This window comes from Lampris incognitus, chromosome 8 (genome assembly GCF_029633865.1).
Source record: "Lampris incognitus isolate fLamInc1 chromosome 8, fLamInc1.hap2, whole genome shotgun sequence".
Lineage (NCBI taxonomy): Eukaryota > Metazoa > Chordata > Actinopteri > Lampriformes > Lampridae > Lampris > Lampris incognitus.
In genome coordinates, this window is record NC_079218.1 from 17,979,967 (window position 1) to 17,997,746 (window position 17,780).

General features: G+C 43.6%; 1 protein-coding gene across 1 annotated transcript in view; it reads right to left on the minus strand.

Moving 5' to 3' along the window:
* Positions 1-9,186, minus strand: part of LOC130116918 (serine/threonine-protein kinase PAK 3) — a 43,479-nt gene extending 34,293 nt beyond the window's left edge. The window contains exon 1 of the mRNA XM_056285021.1: positions 8,799-9,186. The gene's annotated coding sequence lies outside the window, so the exon portion shown is untranslated. The remainder of the gene's footprint in view (positions 1-8,798) is intronic.
* Positions 9,187-17,780: the final 8,594 nt, after the last annotated feature.

Genomic DNA, 17,780 nt, shown 5'->3' on the forward strand with positions numbered 1-17,780 from the left:
AACTGAAGCATGTATCTAAAGAAAAGCAAAATTAATAAAACCTCTGATGAGCGATGATGATATGTCTTGTGATGACAAATGTAAAAATATAAAATAAAAATAAAAAACCATCAGGAGAAAACAAGTGTTCCAGATCATACCATTGTGCAAATTACATAAGTTTGTTGATGCGTGAATGGAAAACATTTTAAACCGAATACTTTTGCAGCAGTTAGCCCAATTCCTGAATTCAAGTGGCTTCCATGGTATCCTGCAATCCTGATTTAGTACACAGCATAAGCACTGAAAGGACACTAATCAAAGCCACCACTAATCTATTATTAGCCACCAACTGGTTCTTGTTTCACTTAGTGTGGAAGCTGCTTTTGATATTGTTAATAATGACAGCCGCCTGAATGCCCCAGAAAACCATGTTGGCTGGCACAATAAAACTATTGATTCATCTCTTTTACACCTTATTTAGACTATGAGACTAAGAATCCCATTTGGCATCGCAGAACATCTTGACTGATTTAATCTGGCATATCCCTCAAGAATTAGTTTAGGTCCTCCGCTTCTTGCTCTTAGCATTTATAATAGATGTAATTTTTCTATCTTCTAGTCTATATCATCCATACGCAGATGACACAGATTTCTACATAGCTCAAAATTACAATAAAAGTTGGGAAAGCCACATGATGAAAAGAACTTGGTTTCCTTTAGTGTGTGTATCAAGGGATGACTAACGAATCATGTCTTCCTTATTACCACTGCTTTCGCAACTGACACACGCTCTTTAGAAATCAGACAATTCACTTTCAGATCCCTCACTTGACATCCGAGTTTGTACAGTTGCTCCAAACCACTCAGCTTAAAGTCTTGTCTGTAATCCAGACCTATCATTTGTTAATCTTTTTTTAAGGCACCATCCACCACAATGTATTTTGGCCTCCGAGATGAAAATTTTCCTCTGCTTCTTCTGACTTGAAAACTGTTGCAATTTTCATTAATTGTAGAATAAGTCACCGCAACGCTCCTCTACAGTACAGTGTGGTTGTCTAACAAAAATGAAAGAAAGAACTTCCTGTTGTTCAACTTTCTCCAAAAGCAGCAGCTCGAATACTGACATGAGCCAAATACTGGTTTGCCAAAATCGCATCTGATGACTGCAAAGTTATTATCCTTTAACAGAAAAAGCATTGAGTGGCCTTTGCCTACGATACTCACGATTTACTTTTCTCTCTATAAACCCATTTAATCCCTCTAGTTACAGGATGTGGGACACCATTTCCCATATTTTGAGCTAAAGACAAGCCTCCTCTGATGGGGGGGAAAAATCCCTTTAGAAGAATATTTTTGCCAATGACATTAAAATGTCTATATTTCAGTCCCGGATCCAAGAAATATTTGTTTACCATATCCTTAAAGCTGAAATCCGTGATTTCCTCCATTGACTAGAAGTTATTTCATCTATTTGAAACACTATGATGATGATGCGGCAATTCTGTTGGACAGGCAATCAATACTACAGTAGAGCAATATTCCAATACCGGTCGATGGAGAAGGCAGAGAAAATAGGCCTGTTGCAACTGATTTTCTCAGGCTACAAAAAAGATGAATCAGCCATTGTTGCTGATGTGCCACCAGCTCAGAAATAAGCTTTTCCCGCCCGTGTAAATATGGGATCCTTGGACCAAGGCTAACACAGGCAGTCTAACGTAATGCAAAACTATATCACAACACTGCTCTACAGAAATATTGTTTGTCCGACAGAAGTATGGCCACATCGGCATCACATTACAACCCTTTTTCCTGCTGGGGTTATTTTCAACAAGTACACGTTTGCTGCTGCACCAGTGTTCATGTGATTTGGTCAAAAATGTCAGCAGCAATATACGGAGACAAGAGTGTCTCCAACCACAGTAATGATGCCAGTTAGTATTATTTAAACTGACTCCACAGTCCATCTGGATGAAATAATGATCAGTTAACGGAAAAAAAAGCTGCAGATTTCAGCTTTAAATGCACCATGACTTCTATCGTTCCGGCAATCATCCTTTCCGAGCTTTCGCTGCTTGTAGGTCAAAGCGAGGTCTTTCTTATACATTTTGATCTACTGGATTTTCCAGGAGATCTCCTACATCCATATGTACACACATACAGACACATTCATGCACTAAACTTTGGTTTTGTACCGTGCCATGAAATTGTAACTTGTTTTATTTACTGTAATAACACATACAGACAAACATATACATAAAACAAAGTTGGTGCTGTAATAACACTTGAAATACATTTTGCTTTACCTTAATTTAACTTGACATTCTTTGAATAACATGTATAGATAATATATATGAATTATTGTTAAACTTATAAGTCTGTTATTAACACAATTAGTATCTGTCTATTAATAAGAAGAACAAATCAAATAAATTCAATGCTCTATCAAACAATTTAAGCTGAAACTAAATACACACACTTTTAACATTACTTGCCAAAGGCAGAGGAAGACAGGCCCCCCAGCCTTACAAAGTGGAGCAAAAAAATTTAAAAAAAATCTCTTGCAAATGCTGATGGCTATGCATTCAAATTTTAATAATCCTAATGTAGCCACACGCATGTAGAGCCATTATACGTTTGCTTAAGGCTTTAAAAATTGCCATGAGACTAAGTGGTGGATCAACAAGTAACTCAATCAGAGCAGGGCAGCCCTGTACGCTCACTACGCAAGTTGCGCAGGGCCCCGCGAAGTACGCAAGGGCCCCGCCTCTCCCTCGTGCCAAAGCGGGTGTCAGTGTTTACGAATTTGATGAGAGGATGAATTGGTACTATCCTTCTGGTCATGAAAAGAGAAAGGAAAACACCATGAGAGTGAACTGTGGGAACAGCAATCGGATAAAAATGTGTTCTCTCCTCCCCAAGTTCGATGTCCTCAAATAACAGTAACATTGAGTTGATGTGCTAGCTTGCGGTGCATCTCTACCCAGTCCGTCTGTCTTGCTAACCTAGCCGGGCAGTGCATCTCTTGGTCTGTCTGGCCTGTGTGTGTTTTGACTTTGTGCCGGACAAAAGTGAAAGTGAAATACCAATATTTATTACGGTTGATAAATGCCAATGGGAAACGGGGTTTATAAAGCTGCAGCTCAACAAAGATAACCGCGTCGCACGTGAATATCCGCTCATCTTGAGATTGTATGGAAAATATTCTATTTAACAAATATGTTTTGTTCATACCTCACTCTGTTCTGTATAGGTCTACTTATTCTTAGACCGAAAGATGGGGCAAACTGCTTTAAAGGAGGGAGGATTGTCGTGGGAGCACTGGGATGTCAGCTGTGACTGAGTGGCACAGGCAAATGGTTTACATGGCCCACCAGTCAGGTAGGAGGGCCCCGTAGCAGAATTTTGCTTAGGGCCCCAGGGAGGTCAGGACCGGCCCTGAGATCAATTAAAGAGAAACTCGAAATTCAATATCGCATAATTTCTTGTACAGCAGAGTACAATGGCACAGTACAGCCTTTGCATCAGTGCCAAGGCTGTACTTGTTACGATTAATTTTTCTAAACTCTTACCGATTTGTTTCACATGTACGAGTATAGCTACTCTGCAGATTAACTCAGCTACCCAAAATCTTCATCTGGATATATATATGCAGTAATTTCCTCTTTTGGTCATTAGATAAAAATATTTATTGATCCAGTTACAACCTGAGCAATTGCTATGCATCTGCAAATTCACTTATTAAAGTTCTACACACTTAATAGTTTACACATGATGGCTTGCAGTTAGCATGAGAGCACATGTCAGGCTCCCGCCCCAGACAACATCCAACACAGAATGGCATTCATGAAAGAAAGGCCATAGCCAATTACAGTAACCGTTGTAAGAGGGATAAATTAACCTATCGCCTTGCGAATTAAAACAGACACCATTACTTCCTCCAGCTGAAATCCGCTGATGACCTGCAGCACTGCGTCTTTCACATCTTCTCCAACCTAAGATGCATGCTTACGTAGTATGTTAAGGAACCCCTCTGCAACAGAGTGCTAACTGCTGACCCTATCAAACTACTCACCCTCTGTAACCTCGTACACCACTTGAAACTTCTTCTTCCTCCTCTGCTAGCTCTCTCTCTCTCTCTCCTACACCCCCCCCCCCATGAAACCTCTTCATCCCCAGCACCATCTGCCTCTTCCTTCAAATCTTGAAACTCCTCACCGGGGGGGGGGCATGGAGGCAGTCTTCGGGCCCTCGCTCTTCACTGCTCACAGTTGCACTTTGCGAGATTTGCATTTGGTGCTTCGAGAAATCCAGTATAATCACGAAACAGAACTGGCTTTGTAGCTGCTGCACACAGAGATGCCAACGAATGCGCACACACAGACAGATAAACACACACGCCGCCCCATTCTAAGTAGAAACAGACATCGAGTAGGGAGATTATGGAGGGCGTTGTGTCAATGTGTCAGTGTGTGAGTATTTCCTCTCAGCCTCTCCCTTACTCTCTTTCTTGCTCTGTCTATCTCTTTTACTAACCCCCCCCCCCTCCGACCAAATGGCCAGATGGCTTCCAATCCCACATGCTAATCCACAACACAGAGACTGTAGCTCTGACACACCTCTACAGCACCGCTACGTTTCAGTCAACTCTGTCCTCACGCACACACACACACACACACACACACACACACACACACACACACACACACACACACACACACACACACACACAGAGGGATGTGCGGGATGACATGGAAAATATTACTAGCACCATGACCATAGGGAATTTTTACACTAAGCACTTTGGGTGTCAAAATAAAGTGCTATATAAATGTAATCCATTATTATTATTATTATTATAGTGATATACACGTCACAATATCTGCTTGTACATGCAAAAATGCTATGTTTGAGAATCCGGCTTAAGTACATCACATTGAACTGTTTGGTAATGTAAAGTATAAATATCAAACCAAAAGCAGTTTCCAAATAATGCTCCCTGAAATATTTCAGACTTCATTTTGTGAGAAACTTTAGGTAATACACTCTTATCGCTAATTAAGACAACAAAGTGGTGTATCACGATATAACGATATTTGAATTTCACCACAATACAATACCATTGAAAGAGGATAATCGATAATATTGAATTACTGCCCAATCCTTACACACGCACACATACACACCACACACACACACACACACACACACACACACACACACACACACACACACACACACACACACGGTTGCATACAAACAATAAGGGTGCCGACCGTTGACTACATTACAAGGACTCCACCCAAACCCACCCTGACTTAAACAGTTTGTGGGCCCAGGGCAGATGGGGGCCTATTTCTATCTACCGTGTGTGCCACTATCATGTTTCGGGCGGCCTGATAGGCCGGTGGCTAAGGGAGGTTCTGTGTCGGCAGCTTTTGTTAAGTGAGGTGAGGTAAGGGAAGCTCAGTGTGTTGGGTTACACTGACCCACAGAAAACACGGGGAAGCCCAAAACGACACAGGCAAACATACACACGGAAATCGTTCAAGGCTTATATTTGATGTGACCTTCAAAAAACAAAAGTACAGAGAAGAAAAATCCCTATCCAATAAGCTGAAAGAAAATAACCAGCTAGAGGATATCGTTTCCTTACATCTCTTTGGCTGAAATTCTCAAAAGACAGAAAAAGCCATACGTCGGTTCAGCCCGGTTCATACGACAGTCATTATGAATCTTCATTCTAATTAGTAACGAGGACCTGGATGTTATTTTCGTTCTATATGGCTTGTCTCACAATCAATCAGTCTATTACTGATTTCTTCTTTTTATCACCATTAACAGAACAATTTTCCCTCTTTATTACTCCTTTCTTTCCATCTCTTGTCATTCTTACAGTTTTCTTGCTATATATCACCAAGTTTCTCAGACTTAATTACTATTATTAGCCAAAATTATCATTATTATTATCATTATTATTATGGGTGAGTTTCCTCCTAGTGCTCCGTTTCCTCCCACAGTCCAAAGACACGTAGATCAGGTGAATCGGTCGTACTAAATTGTTCCTAGGCGTGTGTGTGTGTGTGTGTGTGTGTGTGTGTGTGTGTGTGTGTGTGTGTGTGTGTGTGTGTGTGTGTGTGTGTGTGTGTGTGTGTGTGTGGGCCCTGTGATGGCCTAGCGGCCTGTCCAGGGTTTCTCCCCGCCTGCTGCCCAATGACTGCTGGGATAGGCTCCAGCATTCCCGCAACCCTGAGAGCAGGATAAGCGGTTTGGCTAATGGATGGATTATTATTATTACTTTCATTATTATTATTATTATTATTATTATTATCATCATCATTATTGGGAATGGCATAATACCTAATTCACTGAACATTAACTGTCCAAACATCATTGTCCATACTGATGAGGACTTTGGGGGGACGGATTTTTCACATTCCCTCCATCATGACTTTGAGTTCCTACAATAACCCCAACTGTTACTACCAAGAATATTGAAACCGAGGCAATACGTTTTGCTCATACTCTACCTGTGCAATATCCACATTCAGAATGCAACATTCATACTGGATATACTTTTCTGACTTCATTTTGTTTACTTATAAAAAGTCCATACATGGTATTTGTGATTCATGTTATCTGCTTACGAGAGACAAACACGTATGTCTCTTTATGTGGTGCCTTTGAGATCCTCTTCACTAATTAACTTTGCAGGGGGTGCACATAATAAGCTATGCAGGAAGCTTCCTGCAACCTATAGATTCTCATAACCCCCTTGTGAGCAGCCCCCTCCACAAACCCGTATAGAGGCGCACAATACAGAGACATAAAATGTCCATTTGCCTGTGAGGGACTTGTCTGTCTATGCGGGTAGGGTACGATGAATATATAATGCATATCGCCTGTGGCACACTGTCTTCCAGACATAAAACATAGGGATCAGCTAGCATGGGATAGCTTCTCCCCTCTGATCTTTGGAATAGCCAGCCTCTTTAATTGTGAGGGCACAGGGGCTGATCACAGCATCTGTCCCTGTTAGCCTTTGAAATTAACCAAATTTCATTTGCTTTGTGGGCCCTGCTCATTTTTGGCTAATCCTCTTGTTCTCTACTAGACACTGCTAGCCTGGTATACTGTAACAACTTAATTTATGTTCCTGCATGAACCACATGATGAGGTATGAGGTATAAGCAATGTTAAAACAACAAAACCTACTAAACTGTAAAAGGACAGGAGCAGGTCCATGATGATGCATACTGTATGTCAGGAACCTGTTGTGGCTGCGATTAATCCATATGCAGAAAGAGAGGGATAATGGTAATGAGTATGTGGATGGATAGATGAATGACGGATGGGTAGATGGATAGATGGATGGATGAATGAAAAAGACAGACAGACAGATCGATAGACAGACAGAGAGTGAATGGATGACTACGTATCACCTCAGTATCAACACAGCAGGCCAAGGCGCACAGGGAGTAGCAGCTACAGTATCCCCTCCCCCAGCTCTCGTCTCCAATCCTCTCATCCTCCCTCTGTCATCTCTGAGATGACTTCCTAGCATCGCTGGCTCACATGACAGCCCGACAACAGGTTTCCCATCATTCCCTACTTCTCAAAAACAGGAGGATGACTGCACTTCCTGGAAGAGGGGGAATCGCTCAGCCGTTTGAGCGTGCCCGACCCTGCTCTGTCACCACAGTCTAAATGGACAGACACCTATGATGGGAGTAGGTGGCCGACCCTCCTTCCATCCAGCTGATGGCTGTGGAAGAATCCGAGGCAGTGTAGCTCAGCTCCCACAGGACCAGTCCCCACCCCCACTCTGATCCCCAAATGAAGTCAGGTGACCAGATGTTGTATATCTTGCTGTCACTACAGCCGCCATGAAGCTGCTACATGAAGCTGCTACACACATCCATGTTGAAAATCCAAGAGACAGAGGCTCGCTACTCTGAGAGAGCGAGAGAGCGAGAGAGAGAGAGAGAGAGAGAGAGAGAGAGAGAGAGAGCATTGAGGAATACAGAGGGTAAAGATGGCCATTGCCTCATGAAAGGCCGATGAAGAGGCAACATACAGATAACAAAGGAGCATCCATCAGCATTATTACCATTTACCACGACCCATCCATAGCATGTACAGCTTAGATTCATCCGTCAGCCCCGGGTCTATGGACCCAAAATAGCACTGCTTCTTTTTGTTCCAGTGTTGCCACTGCAGCTGCTGCATTTCCACAGAGTTCACACACACACACACACACACACACACACACACACACACACACACAGCCCTTACAAACACCACCATTATTGATTCTAGCACCTCCCTTCTATAAAGACGTTTTTTTGGGGGGGGGGGGTTGAGAAGCTCAAGGCAGCGCACATAAGTACAGGGTGGATGAGCTGCAGAGGCAAGCAAAATACAAATGATATACAAAACATGTCCGGCCCGTCTGATACAGGCATCCATTTCCCCTTTTGATGGAAAACACACGCAACGCAACGCTGATTAAAAAAAGAGAAAAAAAAGACTGCCTACTCAACCCCCCCCCCACACACACACAAACACACACACCCCAGCCCCCAGCCCCCCCACCCCACCCCATCGGACGGACAGAATGCAGAGTGGAAGAAGAAGCAGAAGCATAAGCAGAAGAAGAAGCAGAAGAAGAAGAAGCAGAAGAAGCGACTACAAAGCACCCGTACGTACAGTCTCACCCCGCCCCCACCCCACCCCTCTCCCTTGCGCCCCCCCCCCCCGCCCCTCCTCTCTCTCTCCACATCCACATCCACATATCGCACACACAGCGAGGGCATTACCTGAAATATGTCTTGGCATTCTCTGGCTCAGTGTATCGCCTTTGGGCCCGGTGTTGTCGGCAACTCATCGTCCAACGTACAGGTCCTACTGACAGTTGCCGTGCAGGAGTGCCATGTTCTCTTGTCAGACCAGTTTCTGACCCTACGAGCGAAAACGGCAGGCTTGCTCGGCGAGCTGGATGCTTGACTGGCTGCTCACTGTTCCCTAGCCCATGATGTCATCCGCCCTGTTTGGTCCATTGGCTGAGAGCAGGAATATTAACGAAGGCAGCAGGTCCGGGGGAGGAGGCAGCCACGGTCGATCGTTTGGTTGATGTAGAAAAAGATGAGGAACTTGAGAGGGGAGGAAGGGAGGGAGGGCTTATTTCTCGTGTGTGCGTCTCTGAGGGTCTATTTTCCGTTAACATATATCTCCGATTCAGGTTGTAACTCGACAGGGTTTTTCTGGTTGATCAGGGGGAAATTAATTCACTGATCAATTTAAAAAAAAGAGAAGATACTGCAATTTCAAATTAAAAGACACATATCATTGGGTAAAACCTGGACCAAACATTCGTGTTTTTTTGTTTTATTTTTTTATCAAATATGTTAACTGAAAAAGTTGGGGGAAATGCCCATTCATAGCTGTGACAGTCACAAAGTGGAATGGTGTATAAGTATATACCTTCATATAAACTGTATCATAACTCAGTGACCAGTCAGTCCCACTGCACTTTTAAAGGTGGGCTAGGAATGCATTGTTTTTTTTTTGTTTAGGGAAAAACAAACAAATGTATTTGGTATAAGATGGCTATAACATCTGTTGTCTTTTGAGTTAATCATAATAAAAGGGAGACTCGTTGTGGCAACTGAGCAGAAGTGCAATTGCATAACATTGACAAGCCATTTCAATCAATCGATCTGTGCTTCTACATATGAAATGTTCAATTGCATTTGATCCCAAAACAATGAAGAGCAGAATATATCTTCTCAGAACAATTAGCAGTTCGTCCCATATCAGTCAGTCACACCCATGCAGCGCCACATAGCATCAATAATAATAAAAATAATCATCATCATCATGATCATCATGATCATAATCATAATAATCATAATAATAACATTTATGTAGCCCTTTTCTAGACACCCAAAGCGCTTCACATTGAAGAACATTCACGTCCCTCTGGCTGATGCAGTATTTCAAAATTGAGGACTGAGCAGGCAGTTGTTTCTTATTTGTAATTAAAGGTGAATGATAGTTTCAATCTGTATTCAACTTGATCTACGTGTATACTGAGTTAAAATCAGTGTTATATAGACTATAGTAACTTATATATCTTTAAGGGGAAAATAAATCCCAAGTTAAATGGTTTTATTCTCACAGTGATGATGTTACACGGTTTTACGTTTTTTGGTCATGGCTTCACTCAAGTTCAGACTTGATTCATGGAGACGCGAGGATGACAAACCAAACATTAATCTCATTTGCCCTAATTTGCCTATGATGTCATCTTTTTCCCCTACCTCACCTGTGATTGGCTGCCTGGCTCAGCATCTGCTCAGTCTCACGGCCGGTGCTTCTTGCCTGAGGTGGATACCCATCCAAGACACACTGAATCATGGCTGGTTGTCCTGACAACCCCGTGATGTCGACTCCTCGTTGGAGAAATAATATGGCTGTCGGATGACAGCGCTCCCTCAAATGGAGAATCGAACGGCGTACGTAGCTCTTGTTTCTCAAAATATTTACTTATGTAATCCCTGATCCACATCCGATGATCTTTGCCGTATTGTTAATTTGTAGGGATTTTGGTGGCCAACACTAATCACGAACGGAGTTTGGAAATACAGCAAGTTGGATTGTGCGGTACAGTGAAATACAGGATATTTCACTTAGGGTAACATTTTGCTCTTTAAGGTGTGAAATTTTCTTCTTCTTCTTTGTTTTCCCCCAAGTCTAGGGGACATATGGCAAACAAAATCCAATAACACATCCACTGAGAAAGAAACAGGAGGACTTGCTTAACGACAGATGTTAACAGTGAACACAATGGTAGTGTGAGTCCCCAGCTTTGCCGAACACACATGTGAAAATACAAAAGATGTAATTATTCCTGCCAGTGCGGATAGAACGGAGGGGTCCAAGTCTGAATTGTGCTCAGCAATGCTGTGCAAATACTTATTTTAGAGCAGCGAGGCAGAGAGGAGGGGGGCTTTGTTCTGACTAGAAGGACGGCAAGTATCACCGAAGACAACACTCGCAATGAGGGAGCTTTTTCTGCACCGCTGGAGAAAAAGTGCCAAGACCGTCCTTGCCCAGTTCCGACAAGGATGACAGCATGACAACTCCATCAAAAGCCATGCAAAAAAACCCAAACACTTAACTGTTATTCACGTGCTCTTATGTTCAAACCCCCGATCAAGTACATGGACACAATTCAGATCACAGACTCATCAATAAAATCAGGGGTATGGAGAATTTGCTCACGGTATATCAACTCTGTACTCTGTAGATGCCTCTAATTCTGCTTATAGAATGATACAGATAAGGAGAACCGGAAATGGTTTTTTGTGTGTGTGTGGAAATCTCCAAACCGTCGCCTCTACAAAGAGCTAAGAAAAGCAGCCTTGAATAAATACCATGCATGCTTGAAATGTAGAACGGGTTTAGAAAGGCTTTTATCGGGCCCAGGGTGCTAAAATGTTCCCCGACTCTGGCAAAACCACGAGAGCTGCCAAAATTGGAGTTACAAGTCATTTTAGTAAAACAATACATTATCGGTATGACAGTGTGAGCTTCTGCACAAGTACAAGGATTTATTTAGACAGATAGATGTTGTGACACTAAATTCTCAGGTGGCGTTACTGACAAAATTAGCATATGTTAGCTATGATTACTTCATTGGTCAACATACAGCATCCAGTTGTGTTGCCAAGAGTAAAAAAAAAAAGGGTGTCGGGGGGTTCCTGATAAATTCAGTGGCCTACTCTGTCGTTGCAGCTGATGAAGGTGGACGAGTTGATTTTCCAAAATGTATTGCTTTGCTTAGTAAAACATGCTAGCAAAAACTGCAAGCTATATTCCACCCCACATCTGAATTAATGTCGATGACACTGCAGCTTACAACCAATAAATAACAGCTCTTCAGGACGATGTCGGAAACATAACTGATTAACCACAGAATGCCGCTTGAACAATTTTCTCCTAAAAGGAGTTTGGTGCCAGACGTACACCGATCAGCCAAAACATTAAAACCACCTGCCTAATATTGTGTAGGTTCCCCTCGTGCTGCCCAAACAGCTCTGACCCGTCGAGGCATGGACTCCACAAGACCTCTGAAGGTGTCCTCTGGTATCTGGCACCAAGACGTTAGCAGTGGATCCTTTAATTCCTGTAAATTGCGAGGTGGGGCCTCCATGGATCAGACTTCTTTTCCCAGCACATCCCACAGATGCTCGATCGGATTGAAATCTGGGGAATTCGGAGGCCAAGGCAGCACCTTGAACTCTTTGTCATGTTCTTCAAACCATTCCTGAACAGTGTGTGCAGTGTAGCAGGGCGCATTATCCTGCTGAAAGAGGCCACCGCCATCAGGGAATGCCGTTGTCACGAAGGGGTGTACTTCATCTGCAATGATGTTTAAGAGGGTGGTACATGTCAATTTAACATCCACATGAATGCCAGGACCCAAGGTTTCCCAGCAGAACATTGCCCAGAGCATCACACTGCCTCCGCCAGCTTGCCTTCTTCCCATAGTGCAGCACATATCTTCCCCAGGTAAACTACGCACACGCACCTGACCGTCCACATGATGCAAAAGAAAACGTGATTCATCAGACCAGGCCACCTTCTTCCACTGCTCCATGGTCCAGTTCTGATGCTCACATGCTCACTGTAGGTGCTTTTGGTGGTGGAAAGGGGTCATCATGGGCACTCTGACCGGTCTGCAGCTACACAGCCTCGTACACAGCAAGCTGTGATGTGTTGTGACAGCTGTCTGTCATAGCCAGCATTAACCTTTTCAGCAATTGGAGCTACAGTAGCTCTTCTGTGGGATGTAACGAGATAATAAATGTTATTCACTTCAGCTGTCAGTGGTTTTAATGTTCTGGCTGATCAGTGTATGTGCATAGGTCTAAGGCTCTTAAGGTTAGCATTGTGCACAGGGTAAACACTCCTCGACTTTGCCTTCTGATCAATCATGCAGCCACGCAAATGGGAATCTGCCTGGCTCAATAAAGTTACATGCACAATTGGCTTTATCTCACCTAGTAAGTCAGAGTAATTGTCTGAGTGTCTTTCATCCCAGAGCTATCATGCTCCACTGATTTCACCCCCAGGTATGACAGCAATAGCCCACATAAACAGGGTAAGCACTGGTGTAAATTTGCTGGACCATGTTGTATATTTGAGATAGTTTGACATGTTGATGTCAGTGAAGAAATGCCGGGCTCGGCTGGTGCTTAAAAACATAAAACCCGCTTTTCAAAACAGCACGAATCTACAAAGACCCTTTCATTTAAATGTAGATTAATCCCAGATGTGGAGTACAAAACCGTAGGAGCGCCTCGCTAAACTTAATGTACACCCCTTTGTGCTTTCAGGGCAACATCGATATATTGGGGGCATAAGCATACCATACATATTTAAATGTACCAGGCTCTGGTGACTTGGTAGGCAGCCACAGCAGAAAGTGGTCACTGGCCTTTCAAGGAAATGGAGCAATTCCCTGAAAATCCTAATCTTGTTTAGCATGGGACTTTATCCTGCTAGAGAGACCATTTGCAGATGGCTAAACTGTTAACATGAAGGAATTTAGCTGATGGGCATAACTGTTCAAACAGATTTCACGGTATTACTCTGTTTCTATTACAGGGCTCAAAACATGCAATGAAAATGAATGCTGTACATTACATCGGTGGACTGAGCCTCCAATCCATTTACTTTGCATGATGAATGCATGGACTCATGTGGTTTTCTGTTATGCCCCTCATCCTCCCGTCAGTTTGAAAGAGCAGGAAGTAGAAGTCATAAGATAACGCAATGTCTTTCCTCGCCACAAATGCCTAAACAAACATACTTTGTTCTGAAACATTCATATGGATCGCTGTTAAGGCCCATGGCTGACCTAATTCGAGTCACATAATGGCCGTGGTTTCCACTCATGGTGCTTTTCTTCACTTGTATTGTTGGACGTGACTGTTGGCCGACTGTAACCCATCTGTCACTTTAGTCTCATTTAGCCTCCTTGATCAATGGGCAGTTGACACAGGAAACCACCGAAAGAGGCTAGCCCGGCGGCATTGTTCCTGACACATGCCAACCAACATGCTCGGCATCCAAGACCATCAGAGACGTTTAACCGCCCAGTCAACCCGCAGACTGGCACACACACACACAAAACCTTGTCTTCCCCTTTGTCCACAGTGCATTGTGTAGCTTGGACTAAACCCAGAAAATTAATGAGGTACCATCACTTTCACCTGAATCAAACTTGCTGCTCAATTTTATTGAACGACAAGAAGAAGAAAGAAGAAGAAAGCCACTTTATTTCATCATTGTACAGTTGTTCAGTTACACTGAAATTAGTTCTCTGCATGTGACCCGTCCTATTGTATAGCAGCAGTGGGCAGCTGCAGCACCCGCGGACCAACTCCAGTTCTCCTTTCCATTGCCTTGCTCAGGGGCACAGACAGGAGTATTAACCCTAACATACATGTCTTTTTGATGTTGGGAGGAAACCGGAGCACCTGGAGGAAACCCACGTAGACATGGGGAGAACATGCAAACTCCACACAGAAAGGACCTGGGGCCAGCCTGGGGTTCGAACCCAGGACCTTCTCTGTCCACACGTACATGGATATTTTTGAATACGTAGCTTTTTCTATTCTTTTCTACGCCTTTCGTCCACACACGAACTGTGTTTTAGGTCAATAGACCTTTTGGAAAACTCCTTCCAGGACGAAGATTTTCAGAAACTCCGTTTTCAGTGTTGACATGTAAACAGGGAAAACTGAGTTTTTGGCTAGTTCTTGAGTTCTTGGCTTCTTTTAAGGTTTCTGATTGGCCAGCTTGGCTTTAGGGTTGGCGTTGTATCGCCACCTGTTGGTTTGGCATGCTCCAGATAGCACATTAAGTAGCATGTTTTTGCGTTTTCATTTGGACGGGGATTTTTTTTTCAGCTTGAGTGGACGAGAGTTTTTTTTAAGAATAAAGGGGAACCCCTGTTTTTAAAGATACCCGTGTACATATGGACTAGGCATCAGACATCACTGGGTGGGTTTCGGTGCCTCCATAGCAGTAGTCCAACAGGACCAGTGTCACACAGCACTGTCTTCTGTACTACTACTTTCCAAAGTGTCCAAGATGCCCGAGGTGCCGTGGCGTTACGTTTCACACATGCTCAGATTTGACTGGATATGACGTGCATATTAATCATGACCCAAAATGTCTAGCGTCTGTAATATTAAATGAGGGGGAAATGGCATCTATGTCCTTCAACCACCATGGGTTGGAGTGTGGCAGAGCAATACACCTGCTCACTTAGCTTAAATCTTCCTGGATAAGTGTCTGTTAAAATGTACAGGAAAGACATTTGCGGCTTTATGAATTGCGGGACTACTTAATGAACAAAATAAAACATGCCCAAAAATGAAACGCTTCGCAATCGACGTCCCTATTCTTCATGTTGCACCGGCCATGCGGGCATATCAGGCAGGAGTGGTAAACCGGCCTGACCTTCAGCGTGACGGATGGCCACAGTTACATTGTCAGCCCCCCCCCTCCTCCTCCTCCTCCTCCTCTTCGAAGAACAAAATTTCTTTGAGGAGCTCCTCCAAGAGACGAGGCAACATCCTGCTCTACACTGGCTAAGTCTATTTTCTACTGGCTGCAGCGGCCTCTTAGTTGTGGTTTGCTGAAGCGTGGTGGTGAAAGCTCTGATCAGGAGCTGACAGGACAGCCTGCAGCCGCAGTCAGGAGGGGTGTGATTTACTAGTGTCCACAGGCTGCCTGGCGGTGATCAGGTTTATATAATGAGTCCTATAAATATCCCGTGATGCAGAGCACATCCCTGTAGTGACATTTAGTAACGAGGCCTGTCTGGGCTATGACCATGTTGTGATACATGAGAGTTGGGAGGATTACTTCCCAAGTGGAATCTGTAACACAAAACCTGATGTGGTAACCGGCGATGTACTCCACCAGAGCATCATTTCCCCGATTACTCGGTGATCCACTTGTTTTTGTTGCACTTTACCTTTAGACTGAATGAAAGAAGAAGAAAAAACATGATGAAAAACGTATTCCAATTTACAGACTCTAATTTGGGTAACACCTACAATACCATATCCACAACCAGCATTTACCATTATGGCTTTTCACTTCAACTAAATTTTAAGCAGTGCAAAATGTAAATTCTTACAGCAAACTTTATTATAGTTACTGTAACAGATAAGAGTCACCATACTTTACTCTGAGCTGGTTCTGTGTCAACCATTGTTGTCCGATTCTGCACGAGGACAATGATCAGGAATAGTGAGTTTCACTTCTTATTTTTTAATGCTCACATTCAATGATATATTCTTTTATGTACTCTTATTGTCATAATTATTTACTATACAGTCGGGATAGTGGTCAGCTAATGCTTGCAACAGTGCCATCTTAATATTATAATGAGTGTTTTTCTTCTCATTGCATGTTGTATGGGGCGGCACGGTACGGTATGGTACGGGTTGTACGGTGTGGTTAGCACGGTCGCCTCACAGCAAGAAGGTCCTAGGTTCCAGCCCCAGGATAGTCCAACCTTGGGGATTGTCCTGGGTCATCCTCTGTGTGGAGTTTGCATGTTCTCCCCGTGTCTGCATGGGTTTCCTCCGGAGGCTCCGGTTTCCTCCCAGAGTCCAAAGACATGCAGGTCAGGTGAATCACCCATACTAAATTGTCCCTAGGTGTGAATGTGTGTGTGTCCGCCCTGTGATAGCCTGGTGGCCTGTCCAGGGTGTCTCCCCACCTGCCGCCCAATGACTGCTGGGATAGGCTCCAGCATCCCTGCAACCCTGAGAGCAGGATAAGCCGTTGGATAATGGCTGGATGGATATATAAAGTATATAAACTTGAATTCAAAAAAGAAGCACAACAATGCCAAATCAACCTCTCATTTGAAAGGTGGTGCAAATTTAGCAGCAACCAGCAAAAATGTTCGCTCAATGATGGTACAAGCCAGGTTAAATGCCAGGCGTGATACTGACAGAGGGCTGCGGCCAATGAAGGAATGGTGCATGGGCAATACACACATCTAGCACCACAAGACCATCCATCCATTATCCAAACCGCTTATCCTGCTCTCAGGGTCGCAGGGATGCTGGAGCCTATCCCAGCAGTCATTGAGTGGCAGGTGGGGAGAGACCCTGGACAGGCCGCCAGGCCATCACAGGGCCACCACACACACACCTTCACACCTAGGGACAATTTAGGACGGCCGATTCACCTGACCTGTGGTTCATGTTCTGGACCACAAGAACAATCAAGCCAAAACTGGGTCCTTGAATATGAACCGCAGGAAAAATAATACACATACCAACAAACTGCAGTTGTATTTTTCACTGAATATTCATGGCTGTCCAAGAGGTCAAGTGTCCGGTGTATGTGATATGGTCATCAATTACTGTGGGCTGTTGAGGGAGTTTTCTAGATTTATGACATTGGAGCCCCTTCAATCCAATCATATTTGACGTACAAGAGATTGTGTCTGGTTTACCAACGGTGCAAGGCCAGCCATACGTTTTGTAAAGTCAATAGAAACAGTATCTTACCACAAACGTCGTTTATATTATAAACGTTAAATGAACACCTCCCTCTAATGCAAGAAGAATTAATAAATGTGTTGAATCCAAGGAGGAAACTCATGATGATAGGTCCTATGGTCCAGAATCAGATAATCCCATATGTGGACGATGAGTGCAGTATAAACCAAATCAAATTTTGATTTGTGTTATCTATCC